Source organism: Trachemys scripta, chromosome 4 (assembly GCF_013100865.1).
Source record: "Trachemys scripta elegans isolate TJP31775 chromosome 4, CAS_Tse_1.0, whole genome shotgun sequence".
In the NCBI taxonomy this organism is placed as follows: Eukaryota; Metazoa; Chordata; order Testudines; family Emydidae; genus Trachemys; species Trachemys scripta.
This window is the reverse complement of record NC_048301.1, coordinates 8,076,719-8,094,834: the sequence shown is the minus strand read 5'-3', so window position 1 is coordinate 8,094,834 and position 18,116 is coordinate 8,076,719.

The window sequence follows — 18,116 nt, the reverse complement described above, 5'->3', positions numbered from 1 at the left end:
ATAGTGGATTGGATCTGCTCTTGCAGCCAGGTTCCTGTATGTCTCATGTGACCTTGCCAAGAGCTAAAGAAAACAGCTACTTTATCCATACAATCTCGGGCAAATGTTTGGAACCCGATTAACATTAAGTTAATGTAGATATTAATGTTGTTCATAGTACAGGAATCTTGGCATTTAGCCATGGAAGCAATGTGGTAATGTGCCTCGGTTTCCCTTTTCATACAGTACATTAGGTCTGGAATGTCTTTTCCCCTGTGAAAAGTTCCCATATTGTTTACAGGCATTAACAGTGCAACATCAGGATAACAAGGCCTTTTAACATAACGTCTGTTCTCATGTATTTCTTTTACCACATTCAGGGGATCTTCCAAAAGATTAGGAACATTGCACATTTTTACAGTTTTTGGTAATAGCAACACATTAGTTACCAAAATTACCATTAGCAATAACAACAACTCCATTGCAAGTGTCCATTTACAATCATGTTTGCTAGGCCACACCTTTGGCTTAATACCATTGGGGATTTGGCATTTTAGGGTTAACCTGTGGCTTCCCTTTGCAAAATTAAGTTCTTCTTTTTCTCCTTGTCCTGCAGGATCAAACCCTGATTTCTCTTGCTTACCAGAATTCACTGGCTGATGGGGTGGGCCCTCTGTGCTAACAGCTATTAGCAAGTCCTTCCTCTGCCAGCCAGACAAGTAATTTGCATTACCACAGACAGGAGCCAGTCCACCAGTTTTCATATCCTTAACTGCTATCATTTCCAAGGCTGGACTCTGTCTTAAAGAGATACCACACAAATCCAAAGAGTCTGCGGGTGAGAGTTTGCTTGCTCTCCCCTGCATCCTCAAGCATTTAGCCATAAAACTGTTCTGCTCTGACACACCAGTAACCAAATCTGTCCTCAGACCCTGAAGCACAGACTGCTCATTTAAAGAATCAGAATGGAGACATTCCTGTTCCAACACCATTGTCTTCCCAACAAGCTGGCCAAACCCAGCCACTTGGTTATAGGACTGCTTAACTTTCTTAACAGCTTTTACTCCATCTGAGACCTTCTCAAAGCTACCCACACTGGATTTTTCAAAAGGAAAGTCAGTGGATCCATTTACAACAGAAAGTTTCTGGCTGTTAGGAACTGAAACTTCCTTGATTAACTCACTTTCACACCCTTTAGTTGTACCAAGCTGCTTGCACCGATTACCATGAGGATTTCTTTCCTTAGCAGCTTCTCTAAGCAACAATTCACCCCTCACAGAAATTCTGCTCTTACCTTTTCACCTAGGGCTTGCTCAAAATGAACACTTCCCTGAGCCACAACAGACTCTTTCTGGGTCTTACTCACATCCATGATCACCTTTGGCCCATCGGGCGGATTTCTACACAATCCCCTTTCAAGCAAACTCATAGACTCACTAGATAAAAGGTTAGAAGCATTTTCCTTCCCTTTGCCACACACAAGTTTAGGAATCTTTTCCTTTTTGCTACAAGTTGTCAAACTGTCATTAGGTAACACAATTAAATCACGTTCATGCTCTCCTTGTGCCCTGGCTAGGATATCACCCTGATCAGACAGAGTTGCTACACCCTTTTCCAACCACACATTAGCAACAGGCAAAATACAAGCACCAGAATTGTCTGTTCTCTGGGATTTTGCCAAGACACCATCTGGATGCAACCTAGTTACAGTGCCATTCTCCCCAGCAGACACAAACTTGGGACCATTCCCTTCCTGGGCTTTAGTTGAATCCAAAACCAACTCTGAGACAACTGCACTATTCTCAACCATTACAGGCTGAAAGGCACCTTCTGTCTGCTCCACAGACAAAGAAGAGCCGGAGAGCCGGAGACACAGCTTGGGATTTCATTTCCCTTGTCCCAGCACACAGGGCTGTTCACAGACAACTGCTTGGAGACCGAGGTAGCTTCCTCCATAGGCAAGTCAATACCCCTGACAGACACAGGCACATTTCCATTCCTTCACTGTCACAATTCTGCACACAGGAAACAGGTAAGGTATAGGGACACTCATCTTCCCCTCTCCTTGCCTTCCCAAACTGCTGACTAGACAAAGCCATCAGCTCACAAGCAGGGCCGGCTCCAGGCACCAGTCCACCAAGCATGTGCTTGGGGCGGCACCTGGAGGGGGGCGGCGCCGCGAGGTGCTACGGCCCGAGAGCGGGGCCGCGATTGGGCTCGCCGCCCTCCCCGCGGTGCTCCTGCCGCCGGGGAGAGCGGAGAGCCGCGGCAGGCTCTCCGCCCTGCTCCCGGCACTCTGGCCGCCAGGGAGAGTGGAGAGCCTCGGCCGGGCTCCCCGCCCTCCTCCCGGCGCTCTGGCCGCCGAGGAGAGCAGAACCGCGGCGGGCTCGCCGCCCTCCCCCCGGCGCTCCGGCCGGTGGGGGATTGCTCGGCGCCCTCCCCTGCTGCGCTGGCGGGGAGGGGGGGCGGCGGCCCTGCTCACAAGGCTGTCTAGGCTCATCCAAACTTTCCTTACCAGGCACATGGCCACTCCCAACAGACAAACTGCTGCTTTTCTCACTACACTGAGCTACTTCCAGCAAATCACAGTTACCCTTTTCAGGTTCCCTTTTACAAGCTGTACTAGCCACCAATCCATCACCCATCAAAATTCTACTCTTCCCCTCCTCAGTTAGGGCTTCAACCTGACCATCCACTTTCATCTGCTCCAGAGAAACATCTTCCTGACCAAGGAGTTTTTTCTGTGCTTGATCGAATTCCAGATTCCCTTCTGAGACATTAGATAGACATTCAGAAACTTCATTCACAGCCACACTGTTTTCTTGCACAGACAAACAGCTATTACCCACCAGGTTAGAATCCCCCTCTCCATGGCCATAGCAAACTGCCCAGAGTAATACCACATATCCACATAGTTATAAACTGGATTTTCAAGAGGATACAGTTTCTGCTGTTCTTCCCTTGCTTTTTGGACTTGGAGCTGAAGTCTGGCCGTCTCCTGTTCCATCTTGTGAATCTTCTGTCGCCTCTGTCGAGCTTTCTCCGCAGCAGCCAGAAACTCCAGACGCCCCTCATGAGCTTTTTCTTCTCTCTCATCAGCTTCTTTTTCTAACTGAGCCAAGGCTTGCTTCTCTTTCCTTCGAATTTCTGCCAGTTTTTGTTCATGTTCACATTGCAGGCTGTGCATCAGGGCTTGCAGTTTCATTGCTTCTGCTGTTGCTTTTTGGCTCATGGTCACTGATCTTTAACCAACCAACTCTCAAGACCAACATTCAAATTTGGACAGCGTGGGGTTCTGACCCAAAGCTTAACTGACCCGGTTCTGTGGATCCTAGCACGACTACGCCACTGTAACGAGGCGGTTCTGGCGGGACCCAACTGAGAGTGCCAACTCAGGACAAATCGCTTAAAACAGGGCAGTTACAGCCCTAGGCAGGGCCGGCTCCAGGGTTTGGGCTGCCCCAAGCAGCCAAAACAAAACAACAACAACAACAAAAAGCCGCGATCGCAATCGCGAACTGCGGCGGCAATTCGGCGGGAGGTCCTTCGCTCCCAGGCAGAGTGAGGGACCGTCCGCCGAATTGCCACCGAATACCTGGACGTGCCGCCCCTCTCCGGAGCGGCCGCCCCAAGCACCTGCTTGACAAGCTGGTGCCTGGAGCCGGCCCTGGCCCTAGGCTGGGGTTTTTCCACCTCTAAGGCAAACCAAACCAGCCAGACAAAGAGGACTTTGGTCTCACCCCACTGGCTAACCTCAAGTTACACAAGCAATTTCCTTAGACACTCCAGTTTCCCAGTATCACCACCAGTGCCACTCGTTATGGGGACAAATGGTTATGAAAACCAATACCCCAATAAAAGAAAAAAGGTTTGCTCGATCCCAAAGGACCAAGCCCCAGATTCAGGTCAATATACGAATCAGATTTTACCCACAAATCACACTGTTGCCAATCCTTTAGAATCTAAAATCTAAAGATTTATTCATAAAAGGAAAAAGATAGAGATGAGAGCTAGAATTGGTTAAATGGAATCAATTACATACAGTAATGGCAAAGTTCTTGGTTCAGGCTTGTAGCAGTGATGAAATAAACTGCAGGTTTGAATCAAGTCTCTGGAATACATCCCCAGCTGGGATGGGTCATCAGTCCTTTGTTCAGAGCTTCAGTTTGTAGCAAAGTCCTCCAGAGGTATGAAGCAGGATTGAAGACAAGATGGAGGAAAGGCATCAGCTTTTTATAGTCTTTTCCAGGTGTAAGAACACCTCTTTGTCCTTACTGTGGAAAATTACAGCAAAATGGAGTCTGGAGTCACATGGGCCAGTCCCTGCATACTTTGCTGAGTTGCAAGGCGTATTTGCCTTCTCTCAATGGGTCAGTGGTATAGCTGATGGTCCTTAATGGGCCATCAAGCAGGCTCAGTAGAGCTAACACCAACTTGTCTGGGATGTTTCCCAGAAGCACAGCATAAGTTTGAAATACAGACTGTATAGAGCCAGTATTCATAACTTGAACTACAAAATTGATACACACATATAGACAGCATAATCATAACCAACAAACCATAACCTTGTCTTAGACACCTCACTTGACCCCTTTTATACAAGATGTGGTACCACTACAGGACTTTGATTGCAACCATGTTCTATATGGTCCCAGTTCAAATCAATAACGTGACACAAGGGAACTGGAGTGTCTGGGGGAATTGCTTGTTCTCAGGGAGGTGCCCACATGTACCCATCATGTGACACTCCCAATGGTGACACAAAAGCATGAGTATCAATCTCAGGGCAGGCTGTTAGAAACCAGGGCACAAGCCCCACAGTGGTTGTGAGCTCTAAACTTCAATTTCATCAACCCACTGTACCAAGGGCAAACTCCTCAGGCCCTTTAACAGCCTTAATACAGAGGCTCAGACACTCCCCTTGGGTATATGGGTCTGTCTTACTACCCAGGTGAGCATAGCTCTGTGATAGCTGGGCTCTTACACCAAGAATCACAGCAATATTCAGATGAGTCCTGATCCCAAAAGGCAGGTCACTTACCCCAGGTCAATTGCACTTTAGGTCTCACACCAAAGACAACGCTTGAAGCCAATCCTATAGTACCTATATAGGAAAAGGAAATTGGAGCATTATTTACAGGGTTAAAGCAAGCAAATATAGACACATGAATGAGTTACTGTCTTAGAGCAAGTCTACACTTTAAACACTGCATCAGTGCAGCTGCACCGCTGTAACGCTTTAATGAAGATGCTCTAAGCTGACAGGAGAGAGCTCTCCCATTGGCCTAGTTAACCCACTTCCCTGAGAAGCGGTAGCTACGGCAACAGGAGAAGCTTTCCCACTGACCCAGCGACATCTACATGTGGAGGTTAGGTCAGTATAACTACGTTGTTCAGGAGTGTATATGTTTCACACCCCTGAGTGATATAGTTCTGCTGATTAAGGTCTGTAGTGTAGACCAGGCCTTAGGTTTCAAAAGGTAATGTAGGCTTCTATAATCAGCAAGCTCTCTTTTTCCTTTAGGGCTACCCCAGGCTAAGCAGCTGGGGATCTCTTGCTTATGCCTAGAAACACCCTGCCCGCCCAGAGTCCAAGACATCCTGACCGCCATTGGTCTGGAGTTTTTATCTCCCTCCTGACCTATGCGCTGAGCTGCACACTCAGCTGATGGCCGCAGTCCACTCACATGACTCCTCTTCCTGGGGACGAGAGCAGAACAACAATAAGAGTCTTTAGTCCTGTTGTTGATGGTTTCTCAATCCGGATGTAGGGAGTTGCCAATTGTAAACTCCAGTGGTAGCCCGTCTGGTATCAAGGGGTCTCGTCTTTCAGGTGGGGTGGGATGCTTTCTGCAGATGAGCAACTCCTCCCACTAATTAACGTCCCTCTCCTTTGTGGTGATTCGTACAGTCACAGATGCTCACACGACACCCGCTCCAACATTACGTTATTATATGGAGCACAGATATTACAAGTAAGATTTAACGCAGGCAGCAACACGCAAGTATCCGACAGAGTCCAAACACTGAACACTTCCTTATCATTCTAACACCTAGTGTATCACTATTAACCCACAGATGAGCCAGGCAGATTGCAGCTGTGTATCTGTGAGTGTCCAGCTGAGACCTTGGCATGAGCTAGCCCCGGGCCTGCCAGCAGCACAGTCCCGGTACATACATAATGGTTGGATTTCCTCACTGCTTAGTAATTGCATTCCCCAGCTGCACTGAAACTCCTGGCGAGACAATGGAAACGAGGACAGCTTAAATACATGGCTGCAGAGAGCGAAGCCGAGCGCGGAACGGGCGTGCGGGGGGATGGTCCCCTCCTCCAAGCATTTTGTTGTTAAAGGAAGGCCGACGTGGTTCTGGTATCTCAAGGATCACTGACAGCGGGATGCAGCACAGGTCCTGGGCCAGGGAATGATGATGGCTCCGGGATGGGGTTGTATAAACCCACAGCAGCACAGAAAGGGGTCAGGAGTTGCTTTGGGCTGGAGTCGCCTCACCCTGCTGCACCTGCAAGTCATGCCAGGACTGGAAGGGGAGTTTAAAAGGAGCAAACACTGCTCAGTAGGGAGAGGGAGAGGGAGCAGGTTTCTGAGCTTCCCTGCTCTGCTCTGAGGAAGAGGGAACACAGATCCTCTGTCCCCAAAAAGCAGGAGGAGACTGTCTCGTAGAGCTTGTCCTGGCGTTGAGGTAAACTCTTGCTTTGGTATGTTTCTTCTCTAGTCTAGAGTTACCCTATTTTAATTTTTAAAAAGGAGGACACTCCATGGGGCCCCGGCCCTGCCCCAACTCTGCCCCTTCCCCGCCCCAGCCCCACCCCAACTCCGCCCCCGGCCCCGCCCCAACTCTGCCCCCTCCCCTGAACGCTCCGCCCCCTGCTCCTCCCCCTCCCCTGCTTCCCGCGAATCAAATGTTCAGGGAAACCTGAAACAGGGAGGCAGCAGGTAAGCTGGGGCGGGGTGTGGCGTGGCGCGGCTCAGTCCAGCCCCCCTGGCCGAGTAGCTCCCCCCAGGCCAAGAGGCTCTGGCCCCAGTGTCTCCCGCCCGGCTGGGGCCCCAGGCTGAGCACCGCGCCAGCCCCCAGCCAAGTGCCCGCGCTCCCGGCCCGGCCCCCGGCCCAGCACCGCGCTGGCCCCAGCCCCGGCTGAGCACCGCGCCGGTCCCGGCCCCGGCCCCCGGCCAAGTGCCCGCTGTGCTGGTCCCACGCCCCCGGCCCCAGCCCCGGCCGAGCACCGCGCCAACCCCGGTCCCGGCCAAGTGCCTGCACCCCCGGGGCGGCCCAGCACCGCGCCGGCCCCGCACCCCCGGCCCCAGGCCCTGCCGAGCACCACGCCGGCCCCCAGCCCCACACCGCCGCGCCCTACCTCCCTATTTTCCCGGACATGTCCGGCTTTTTGGGATTTCCCCCCAGATGGGGATTTGAGGCCCAAAAAGCCGGACGTATGGTAACCTTACGCTAGTCTCCATCTTGTTCTGTAGAAACAACAAGTAGGACTCCATTTTGGAGGCCCTCCTTCATGGAGAGCTTCCCGCCCCTCCCTTTGCCTTTTTCAAATTAGAGCGGGAAAGGCAGGGAGCGGTTAGGATCATGTGACTGCGTAGTCTGCCCAGCGACCGCAGACTAGGTGGCAGCCCCACTGGGGCCAGGAATATCGCGTAGGGTGTCAGGTTCCAGCGGTGTCACACACTGCATGCACCTGTTTCCATTTCCACCGGCGAGTCCGCACACTACCACTCAGGATGACGCACAGGGGACGGAAGACAGAAGACAGAAGATAAGCCACATACCTGGTGATTGTCGCATCCTGTTCCAGCGTTCTGGTGGTCCAGCATTTCCAGTTTTCATTGGTTCTGTCCAGGAGTCCAGAACCATCCTCGTTGCGGTGTCGGGGTTCTTTCTGTGGGACAGTCGGGGTTCATCCCTTGGATGATTGGGGTTCGAGCCTAGGACATGGAGAGAGAAGGTACTGTAGTTTCCTTTTATTGTCTTTTGGTTATCAGGTTTGTGGGCTCCGGACTTCAAGTCCATTTGCACTTGCTGTTAACGACCGAGCCATTTGTTATTGCTTGTACTTTTGTTATTACTTGTGCTTATGTTATTTAGCTTTGTAACAAGGGTTCTGCTTGTAAGACCACGTTGGTCTAATAAATCTTGTTGTATTTGCACCTTACCCTCTTGGTTTTATTCTTGACTACCCTGGGGACAGATATGGGAGAGGGAAGGGCCTGCAGATTAGCCCATCTTCTGAGCGGCCGCAGAAAGTATACACCTTAAAATCTGTTTTGGGGTAACACTGGAGCCCCAGCAAGCTTTGGGGTGGCTATGACCTGTCCAGGGCCCCTCTGAAGAACGAGAGGCCAAATATCCTGGCTAGACCCGCCTGCGGGCTTCTTTTGTCTTCTTCGCCTTTTTGTTTAATTCTTTTGCTGCCCTTGGATTGCTCGTTTGCTTCACTTAGGACTCTGAGAGGGGAGAAATAGTCAGAAGCCCTTGGCGGGAGGGCGGAGAGCCTGTCATAGCTAGATTGATGGCGGGAAGGATAAGGCCTTCTCCTGTAGCCATATGGTAAGGCCTAAGGCCTATGTCGGCAGCCATATTAGGAGAGCTGCAGCCATTAACTGAGAAGCAGGAAGTCACATCTTCACAGTCCATCTAAATGACATTAAAACAACGGAAGATCAGGCGGTGAAGAAGGAGACCCCATCCTAATGGCACCCACTATCACCAGATAAAGAAACAGATCTTAAGGTGGTTAAAGGAAACTTAGTTGGATAGTATCCTGTCTGGCAAGAAACCACTTCTCAACCATTGTGGTTGTGAAATCCTCATTTCTGTATTGTTTTGTCATTATGGTCCCCACTTCCCTATTGTTTGTCTGTATGATCTCTGTCCGGTTCTTTCATTGTTTCTGTCTGTTACATAATTCATTTTGTTAGGTGTAAATCAATTAAGGTGGTGGGGTAGGATTGGTTAGAGAATTTTGTTACAATATGTTAGGATTGGTTAGTGAAATGATTGGTTAAGGTACAGCTAAGCAGGACTCAAGTGTCACTATATAGACGGGGGTCCCAAAACAAGTTCTTTGGGAACCAGCTCCAGGACACAGCCCCAAGATCAGAGCTGCCAGACCTCAATGCTCTGCCAATGACACCATGCAGAAGCTGGAGTCCCCCAGATGACCTTGATCCTGACTGGCCAGCAGGGCCGGCTCCAGGGTTTTGGCCGCCCCAAGCAGCCAAAAAAAAAAAAAAAAAGCCGCGCTCGTGATCTGCGGCGGCAATTCGGCGGAAGGTCCTTCGCTCCGAGCGGGAGTGAGGGACCGTCCGCCGAATTGCCGCCGAATAGCTGGACGTGCCGCCCCTCTCCGGAGCGGCCGCTCCAAGCACCTGCTTGCCAGGCTGGTGCCTGGAGCCGGCCCTGCTGGCCAGCAAGAAAAGTTTCTCTCTCTTATTGGGAGCGGTGAGCATTGTATGTGTAGTGTGTGCATTCTGTTTTGGTGATTGTTAATAAATAGAGGTGAAGTAGGATATTACTGTGTAAGGCTCTTTCACTGGTAAAAGACCCCATAAACCTGCAAAAGATTAAGCCGGGAGTCCAGAGGGAATGGGTGTTTACCCGGCGCCCAGAGGAGTAGAGCCCACAGAGGGGTAAAGTTAGATGCCTAAACTAAGAAGGTTACACCTGAGGCCTAGGAACAGGGTAAGGGTGGGTGCCCTAGAGTATGCGAACAACAGAGAATTTTGTGCGGGTAACACAGCGGCCGTGCGCTCCGAAAGGACTAGACTTGTGTGAACGCACTTTCCGTGCAGCATCGGATGGGGAGAGATCCCTGACAGGCTCTTGCGGTGCTAAATTCACACTCCCCTCCAACTCCCGGAGGTGAATCTACTCTCTCTCGCCTTCTTAAACCTGTCGTGAACCCCAGGCCAGCTCCAACCTGCTCATGGTCCAATGCAGAGACCTCAGCGTGAACCTTCCCACATGGCTCCAGCCCAATTTCCCAGTGCCTTGCCATCGCAAGCTACCAGGTCGTGGGTTAATCAGCCTGCTGCAGCTGGTCTGAAACTCTGGCTAATAGCTCGCTGCCGCAGCGCCCATTACTCCCCCGCCTGCGGAATGGTTCTCGTGCGTCTAATCAGGCCTGTCAGAGGCTGTCAACTCGGGCAACGCGTCGTGCACGCCAGCTGCATTGGGTTTGAGCCCCAGCAACGAGCGCGGGCAGTTGCTCTCCCTCTCACAGGGAGCTTTGCACCTCATGGTTAGGGAATAAAACTGGCACAGTGACAGTTCTAGTCACACGTTTAAAGTGGCCAGTTCTGTGGGTTTAAATCACGCCCCCCCCCTTCAGTGCCATGGCTGGAACCCTGCCTGAGCATTTCACGGACGTGCACAAGACTCTTCGGGTCTGTCTACCGAGCAAAAAGAACCCCCCAACCATCAGCAGCGAGTCTCAGAGCCCGGGTCAACTGACTTTCGCTCAGGCTGCGGGGCTAAAAGGAGTGCAGCCCTTCAGGCTGGAGCCCGGGCTCTGAGCCCCTCCCCCACCATGCCGGGTTCCAGAGCCCCTCCCCCACCGTGCCGGGTTCCAGAGCCCGGGCTCTGAGCCCCTCCCCCACCATGCCGGGTTCCAGAGCCCGGGCTCTGAGCCCCTCCCCCACCATGCCGGGTTCCAGAGCCCGGGCTCTGAGCCCCTCCCCCACCCCAGGTTTCAGAGCCCGGGCTCCAGCTGCAGCGTCTGCACAGCTATTATAGCGTGAGCTCGTGAGTCAGTTGAGCTGGACTTGGAGACTGGCTGCTGCGGGTCAGTTTTTGCTGCCTGTACCTGTTGTTTTCTAATTCTGCTGGGCGTGTCTCCAGCCGGGCGTGTCTCCAGCCGGGCGTGCAAAAATGGAGGCATCGGACACATCGGAAAGCCTGGGCCTCTGTCACATGCCCCAGGTCCCAGAGCGCTAGCCATGCAACCCCCATGATCTAGCTCAGGGGTAGGCAACCTATGGCATGCGTGCAGGAGCGCCGCCAGCTTTTTTGCCGCCCTAGGCGGTGGAAGGTCCCGCCCCCGAAATGCCGCCCCCCACAGAGGCGGTGGAAGGTCCCGCCCCCGAAATACCGACGATGACTGGGGTGGCCGAAGATCCGGCCGCTGAGGTTGCCACCCTCAAAATGTTAATGCCGTAGGCGACCACCTAGGTCGCCTAATGGGTTGCGCCGGCCCTGCATGCGTGCCGAAGGCGGCACGCGAGCTGATTTTCAGTGGCACTCACACTGCCCGGGTCCTGGCCACCGGTCCGGGGGGGGGCTCTGCATTTTAATTTAATTTTAAATGAAACTTCTTAAACATTTTAAAAACCTTATTTACTTTACATACAACGATAGTTTAATTATATATTATAGACTTAGAGAAAGAGACCTTCTAAAAACGTTACAATGTATGACTGGCACACGGAACCTTAGAGTGAATAAATGAAGACTCGGCACACCACTTCTGAAAGGTTGCCAACCCCTGACTAGCTTTTCTGGCCTGGTGGTTTAACCAGAAGAGCATCCTTCCTCCCCTTCGAACGGGAGAAGGTGCTGGCCATCAGCAGAACACTTCAGTTTAGTGCAAATAGAGAAAATCTCAGGTTGAATGTCTGAATATCCCCCCCCCCCCAAAAGAATTATTATATTTTATTTTGACACAGAAAAAATAAAAAGGATGCCAGTCAAAGACTCTACCAAGCAGCAGGTCCACAATCCTGCACTGACATGCCCATGTATCCCAAACTTGCCTACAGTGGGGTTTCCTGCAACTTCATCTGGGGCATCTGGTACCAGCCATCACTGGAGACAGGACCCTGGACTAGATGGACTAATGGGCCAATCCAATACAGCAATTCCGATGGCCTATAAAGCTAGATGAAACAGACAATCCATCTCTCTGTTAGATGCCTGGGCCCACCGAGTGAGGACGGAGACAAGAATATTCAGGAAAAAGAGCAAAATACCCAGGCTGGCCCAACCACAGTCCGAGTGGAGTTCTGGCTGGGGGCTGCATTGCTGGGGCCAGGAAACACATATAGGGGCATTGCTCTTGGAAGCTTACATAACCAGCATCCTCCCTTTTCTCTGCACGTACTCAGATTGACTATTACACCGAAGCATAGAAATGTAGGGTTGGAGAGGTTAGTCCAGTCCCCCCACCTGTACTGAGGCCACCCCTGACAAGTCTTTGTGTAACCTGTTCTGAAAACCCTCCAATGATGGGGAATTCACAACCTCCCTTGGAAGCCTGTCCCAGTATTTAACTAATATTATAGCGGGGGAGGGATAGCTCAGTGGTTTGAGCATTGGCCTGCTAAACCCAGGGTTGTGAGCTCAATCCTTGAGGGGGCCACTTAGGGATCTGGGGCAAAAACAGTACTTGGTCCTGCTAGTGAAGGCAGGGGGCTGGACTTGACGACCTTTCAAGGTCCCTTCCAGTTCTAGGAGATAGGAAAATCTTTTTAAATAAATAATTTAATGGAGATATCCTAATATCTAATCCCAAATCTTCCTTGTTGCAGATTGAGCCCATGACTTCTTGTCCTACCTTCAGTGGACATGGAGCATAATTGATCAGTGTCCTCTTTATAACAGCCCTTAACATATTTGAAGACTGTTATCTGGTTTCCCCATGTTCTTTTCTCAAGACAAAACAGACCCAGGTTTTTTCAGCCTTTCCTCAGAGGTCACATTTTCTAAACCTTTTATCATTATTGCTCTCCTCTGGACTCTAGCCAGCTTCTCCACATCTTTCTTAAAGTGTGCTGCCCAGGACTGGACACCATCCTTCAGCTGAGGCCTCAAAGGTATCAAGCAGAGCAGGACAATTACCTCCTGTGTCTGACAGACAGCATCCCTGTTAATACACCCCAGAATCAGACTAGTTTTTGGGGGTTTTTTGCAACTGCGTCACATTGTTGACTCATGTTCAGTTGGTGATCCACTATATGCCCCAGATCCTTTACAGCAGTTCTACCACCTGGCCAGTTATTTCCCATTTTGTAATTGCGCATTTAATTTTTCTTTCCTATGTGAAGTACTTTGCACTTGTCTTTATTGACTTTCATCTTGTTGATTTCAGACCAATTCTCCATTTTGTCAAGGTCATTTTGAATTCTTATCCTACCCTCCAAAGTGCTTATGTAACCACACACCTCCTGGGTGTGGTGTTCTGTCCCCTCTAGTGGCACCGAGACCAGTGAGAGTGAGAGATGAAATGAGTCTGTTCTACCACCTTAGCTCAGAGCCAGTTGACTTTTAGTTCATTCTGTAGAGGCTCGTGCACTAAGCTCCAAAGATCCCCGGTTCGGTTCTGCCTGCCGACAACCAGGGTCTGTGGGCGTTACACTTGCAACCCTGCCCGGTTTGGTGTCAACCACAAATTTTATAAGCATGCTCTCCAGCCCATTATCCAAGTCATTAATGAAAATATTGAATAGTACCAGACCCAGGACAGATGCTTGTGGGGCCCCACTAGATATGTTCCCCTGTCTGACAGCAAACCACTGATAACTACTCCTTGAGTACAGTCTTTCTACCTGATAGTAATTTCTTCTAGACCACATTTCCCTACTTTGCTTATGAGAATGTCATGTGGAACTGTGTCAAAAGTCTTACTAAAATCAAGATCTATCACATGTACTGCCTCCCCTTAGCCACTAGGCCAGTAACTCCATCTGAGAAGGAAACTGGGTTGGGTTGGCATGATTTCTTCTTGACAAATCCATGCTGGCTATTCCTTATCACCCTATTATCATCCAAGTGCTTACAAATGGATAGTTTAATAATTCATTCCTATGTCATTCCAGGTATCAAAGTTAGGCTAACTGGTCTATAGTTCCCGGGGTCCTCTTTGTTCCCCTTTTTAAAGATAGATACTGTTTGCCCTTCTCCAGTCCTCTGGGACCTCAGCCAGCCTCCGTGAGATTTCAAAGATAATCACTAACGACTAGCTCAAGCTAGTTCCTTCAGGATTCTAGGATGAATTTCATCAGGCCCTGCTGACTTGAATACATCTAACATTTCTAAACGTTCTTTCACCTGTTCTTTCCCTGTGGTGGCTGGTGCCCTTCCCCCTGTTGTTAATATTCATTTTGTTCATTTTCTGGTCACGATTTACCTTTTTACAGGGAAGACTGAAGCAAAATAGGTATCGAACACCTCTGCCTTCTTGCTGCCATCCGTTCTTAGCTCTCCTTCCTTGCCACGCAGAGGCCCTACACTTTCCTTTGTCTTTCTCTTGCTCCTAATGTATTTATAAGATCTTTTCTTCCTGCTTTTTTGCCCCTTGCTAGGTGTAACTCACTCTGGGCCTTAGCCTTTCTGATTTTGTCCCTGCCTGCATGTGCTAATCTTTTTGTACCCCTCCTTAGCAATGCATCTGTGTTTCCCCTTTTTGTAGGACTCCATTTTGATTTCCAGGTTGATGCTCCTGGTGGAACCATTTTGCCCCCTAACTATTCTTTCTCTCTGTCCTTCACATTGGGATAATTTGCTGTGGTGCCTTTAATATTGTCTTTGAGAAACTGCCAGCTCACCTGAACTCCTTTTCCCATTAGATTTTCTTCTTTCCATGGACTTTACCTGCCAGCAGTCTGAGTTTGTTAAAATCTGGTGGGGTTTTTTTTTATTCTGCTTCTCTCACTCCTGCCTTTCCTTAGAATCACGCCATCTACCATTTCATGATCACTTTCATCCGTATTGCCTGCCACCTTCAGATTCACACCCAATTCCCCATAGTGGTCAGAATCGAGTCTAAAATGGCTGACCCCAGTTACTTCCGCCACTTTCTGAAACAAAAAGTTGTCCCCAACATGTTCCAAGGACTCACCGGCCATTCTGTGTTTCGCTGGTTTGTGTTTTACATGCATCACAAATGCAGGTTTCAAGTGGAGACACCGGGTCTCCTCCCATAGTAGGGAACAGTGAAAAGGGCTCAGCACAGACCGGTGACTTCACATGCTACTTCTGGAAAACAGACAATTTCCCTCCACACATAAAACTGGGAGGATTTCATAACGTAGTACAGAGAACAGCCCACGATAATGCCCCTGGCTGCTGTATTTGAGGCCCTCTAATTCTGCTGTCACAATCTCTTGACCTCGTCGGAGAGGAAAATTAATGCCAATCTCCTCAAGTCATATTTACACCCAAAGAAAATGTTTTAAGCATTAGCAATTGTTCCAAAGGCTTTACCACCTCAAAGCAGATCAGAAAAAAAAATACTATGGAGCAAGATTGTCCTTCATCCCCACTTTGTAGGGAGGGGCATCAGGGAACTCGGATCAAAATCATAGCCCGCTGCCTGGTGTCCTCGGGTGAGGTGCACTGGGCCAATTAGTCTTTGCAAGCAGAAGCCCACATTCTTTGCTGTGCACTGTCTCCAGGGGGCTGGGCTGACGGAGCTCTCAGCTGGTTACAGCTCCTTGATTCTCCGTTTGGTTTTTGTGCCCGTGGCAGCAGCCCAGGGCAATATAAATATTAAACCAGAATGAGACTGAAGACAGGATTTGGTCCATTACATGTCACGGCAGGTCTACAGGAGATTAGGAATCGAGGCTCCCCACCTCCTCTCCTTCCCCAGGCAGCTCCCCTATTGCAAGGAATGGCACAAACGGCATGTGCACAGTGCCGATTGCTAGTCACCATCTCTGGTAGCATTTAGCAGCTGCCCTGAGGCAGGCTCCTGATGCGTTCCGAGCATGCTGGTCACTTCTACCCAGAGGAGGAGAACTACATCTTCTCTCACTTTCATAAGTCTGTTTGGACCTTCTGGCCAATGAGAATTAGGGCTGAATTTCTACCCATGCTGGAGTAGGAGGCGCACCCAATAATGGCCTGAGCAATGCCATTCCCAGCATCTTTGCAAAGGGCTGGCGTTTCAGCCAAGAGGCATTCCCTTGCTAGTCCAGAAATACCCATCATGCAGCAGCCAGGGGTGGGGGGACAGATTGGGAAGGGTGCCGAGCACACAACTCCAGTCGGGGCCAATCGGCGCCATGGCGCCTCTGCAAATCAAGTCCTTAGCCTCTAGCGCTAACTTCTATCTGCTCAATCAGCTGCAGCCCCCCTCAAATCCACCCTCCCCCCAGCTGAGCCGGCAGGGTGAGCAGTGCCGCTGATGGAGCCTTATCTTTGCCTTCCCAGTCTTCTGCCCCTCAGACCCTGTTACTAGTCCAATGATGGCGACAGGCTCTCGTTACAGCCACTACCCTAGTGCCCGGGGGGATGTGCCAGCAGTAAATGCCACAGGATTTGGTTCTTAAGACAGCAGAATGGGTGATGGTCCCAGATTTGGGGCGAGGAACACAAACAAACCCGGTCACTTCCTTTGCAAGGGCCTGATTGTTTTTAGACACACCTCTCCCACTCCTGCCTCATTTGACTGTGACATTTACAAATTTCCCATACTAACTCACACTTCATTTTCATTTCAGACTTACCTTGCAGTCTAAGCAGTAGTGAAATGCCAGGCTCTCTCTGTTCGCTGCCTCCTTTCAGGCGAAATCAGGGCCCCACCGGGCGAGGTGTTGGACACAGAGAGAGTCTTAGCACTTAGCAAAATGCAGTCTAATGGCACACACAGCAGGAGGAGAGAGAGAGGGGAATTGATTTGGCAAAGATCACACAGCAGAGCTGTGAACAGAACTTGGGTTTTCAGAGTCCTGGTGTCCTACCCTTCTCACCGACGTTCATTATTTCTCACAATGGTTTGTATGACAGATTCTCAGAACTGAGCAGCATTGGACTGTTGTGATCATCTAGTACCACAAGATGGCATCGGAGTCCTCTTTTTCTCTCTCGCCTTAGGGGAAGGTGGAAGCAGTCCACTTGCAATGGAAGGGATCCAATATTACAGGAACTCCGAGTAGGCACCTGAGTCCAAGATGGCCTTTGTGGCATGATCAGCATCAGCAGGATGTGTTCGGCGGGTGTCACTTCCCGGCTCGGCTGTGACGGGTTTGTCTGGCGCTCGGCGAGGCTGTAGGGCCTGCTTCTGTAGTTTATAAGTCTTAGTGGCATGGTTAAATGAGTGGATGTGATACAACTAGTGTACGAAAGATCCTCTTGTCTTATGCCCCTGCTCCCCCGTGTTATGGTTATTTATGCTGCAGCATTTTTGCTGTCTAGTTCCTGTCCCACTTCCGTGTCTTTCCCGTGAGCAACAGAGAATGAGGACATGTGGGAAACAGTTGGGTGGTCTTCACAATTAGGCAAAAAAGAGATCTGGGTAATTGCCTTGATTTAATTCTGAAAGGCCAGGTTGAAGAAAGCAGCATCTGGGGTCAGTCAGAACTGGAGAGGGCCAGAGAAAAACAGGGCCCGAGTTTGAGCGTGGGTATTAGAATTAGATAAATTCATGGGGGACAGGTCCATCAATGGCTGTTAGCCAAGATGGTCAGGGACGCAATCCTGTGTGCTGGGTGTCCCTAAACCTCCGACTGCCAGGAGCTGGGACTGGACGACAGGGGATGGATCACTCGATAATTGCCCTGGCTTGTTCATTCCCTCAGGGGCACCTGGCATTGGCCACTGTCAGAAGACAGATCCTGGCCTAGATGGACTGACCCAGGGTGGCGGTTCTTATGTTATTGAAACACTGGGACAGCCAAGGCTAAACCTTGGAGGACTGCAGGCTGAAGGCCCGGGCTGGGAAACCTGAGCTTTGACGGTGTGGTTTTCTATTTGAAAAGCCTTGTGCGTGTCTTTTCCCAGCTCGGGGAGGAGGCTGAATAAAACTTTAGGCCTTGAGAGAGAGAGAGAGAAGCGTAATGAAAGCCAGACCCACTGCTCGAGTTGCGCCTTGGTCAGTGTAGAAGAGGGGGGGAATCTTTTGTCCTTGGTCTCTCTAGGGACGTCCCTGGTCCTCACTGTCACATTGGCCGGGGGCAGCCCACTCCACAGTAGATTTTATCCTGATGGCACCCATGGGAGCCGGCTGTGTTGTTAGCTGGAGACCAGCGGCACTGAGCACCCCAGCGATTGGCGGGGGTCACACAGGGAGCCTGGGCAGAGCAGGGACCTGAAGCCAAGTCTCTCGAATCCCCAGCCAGCGCCACATCTTACCTGTCTCAGCCCAACGTCGTCCCCCTGAGCCCTTGACCCTC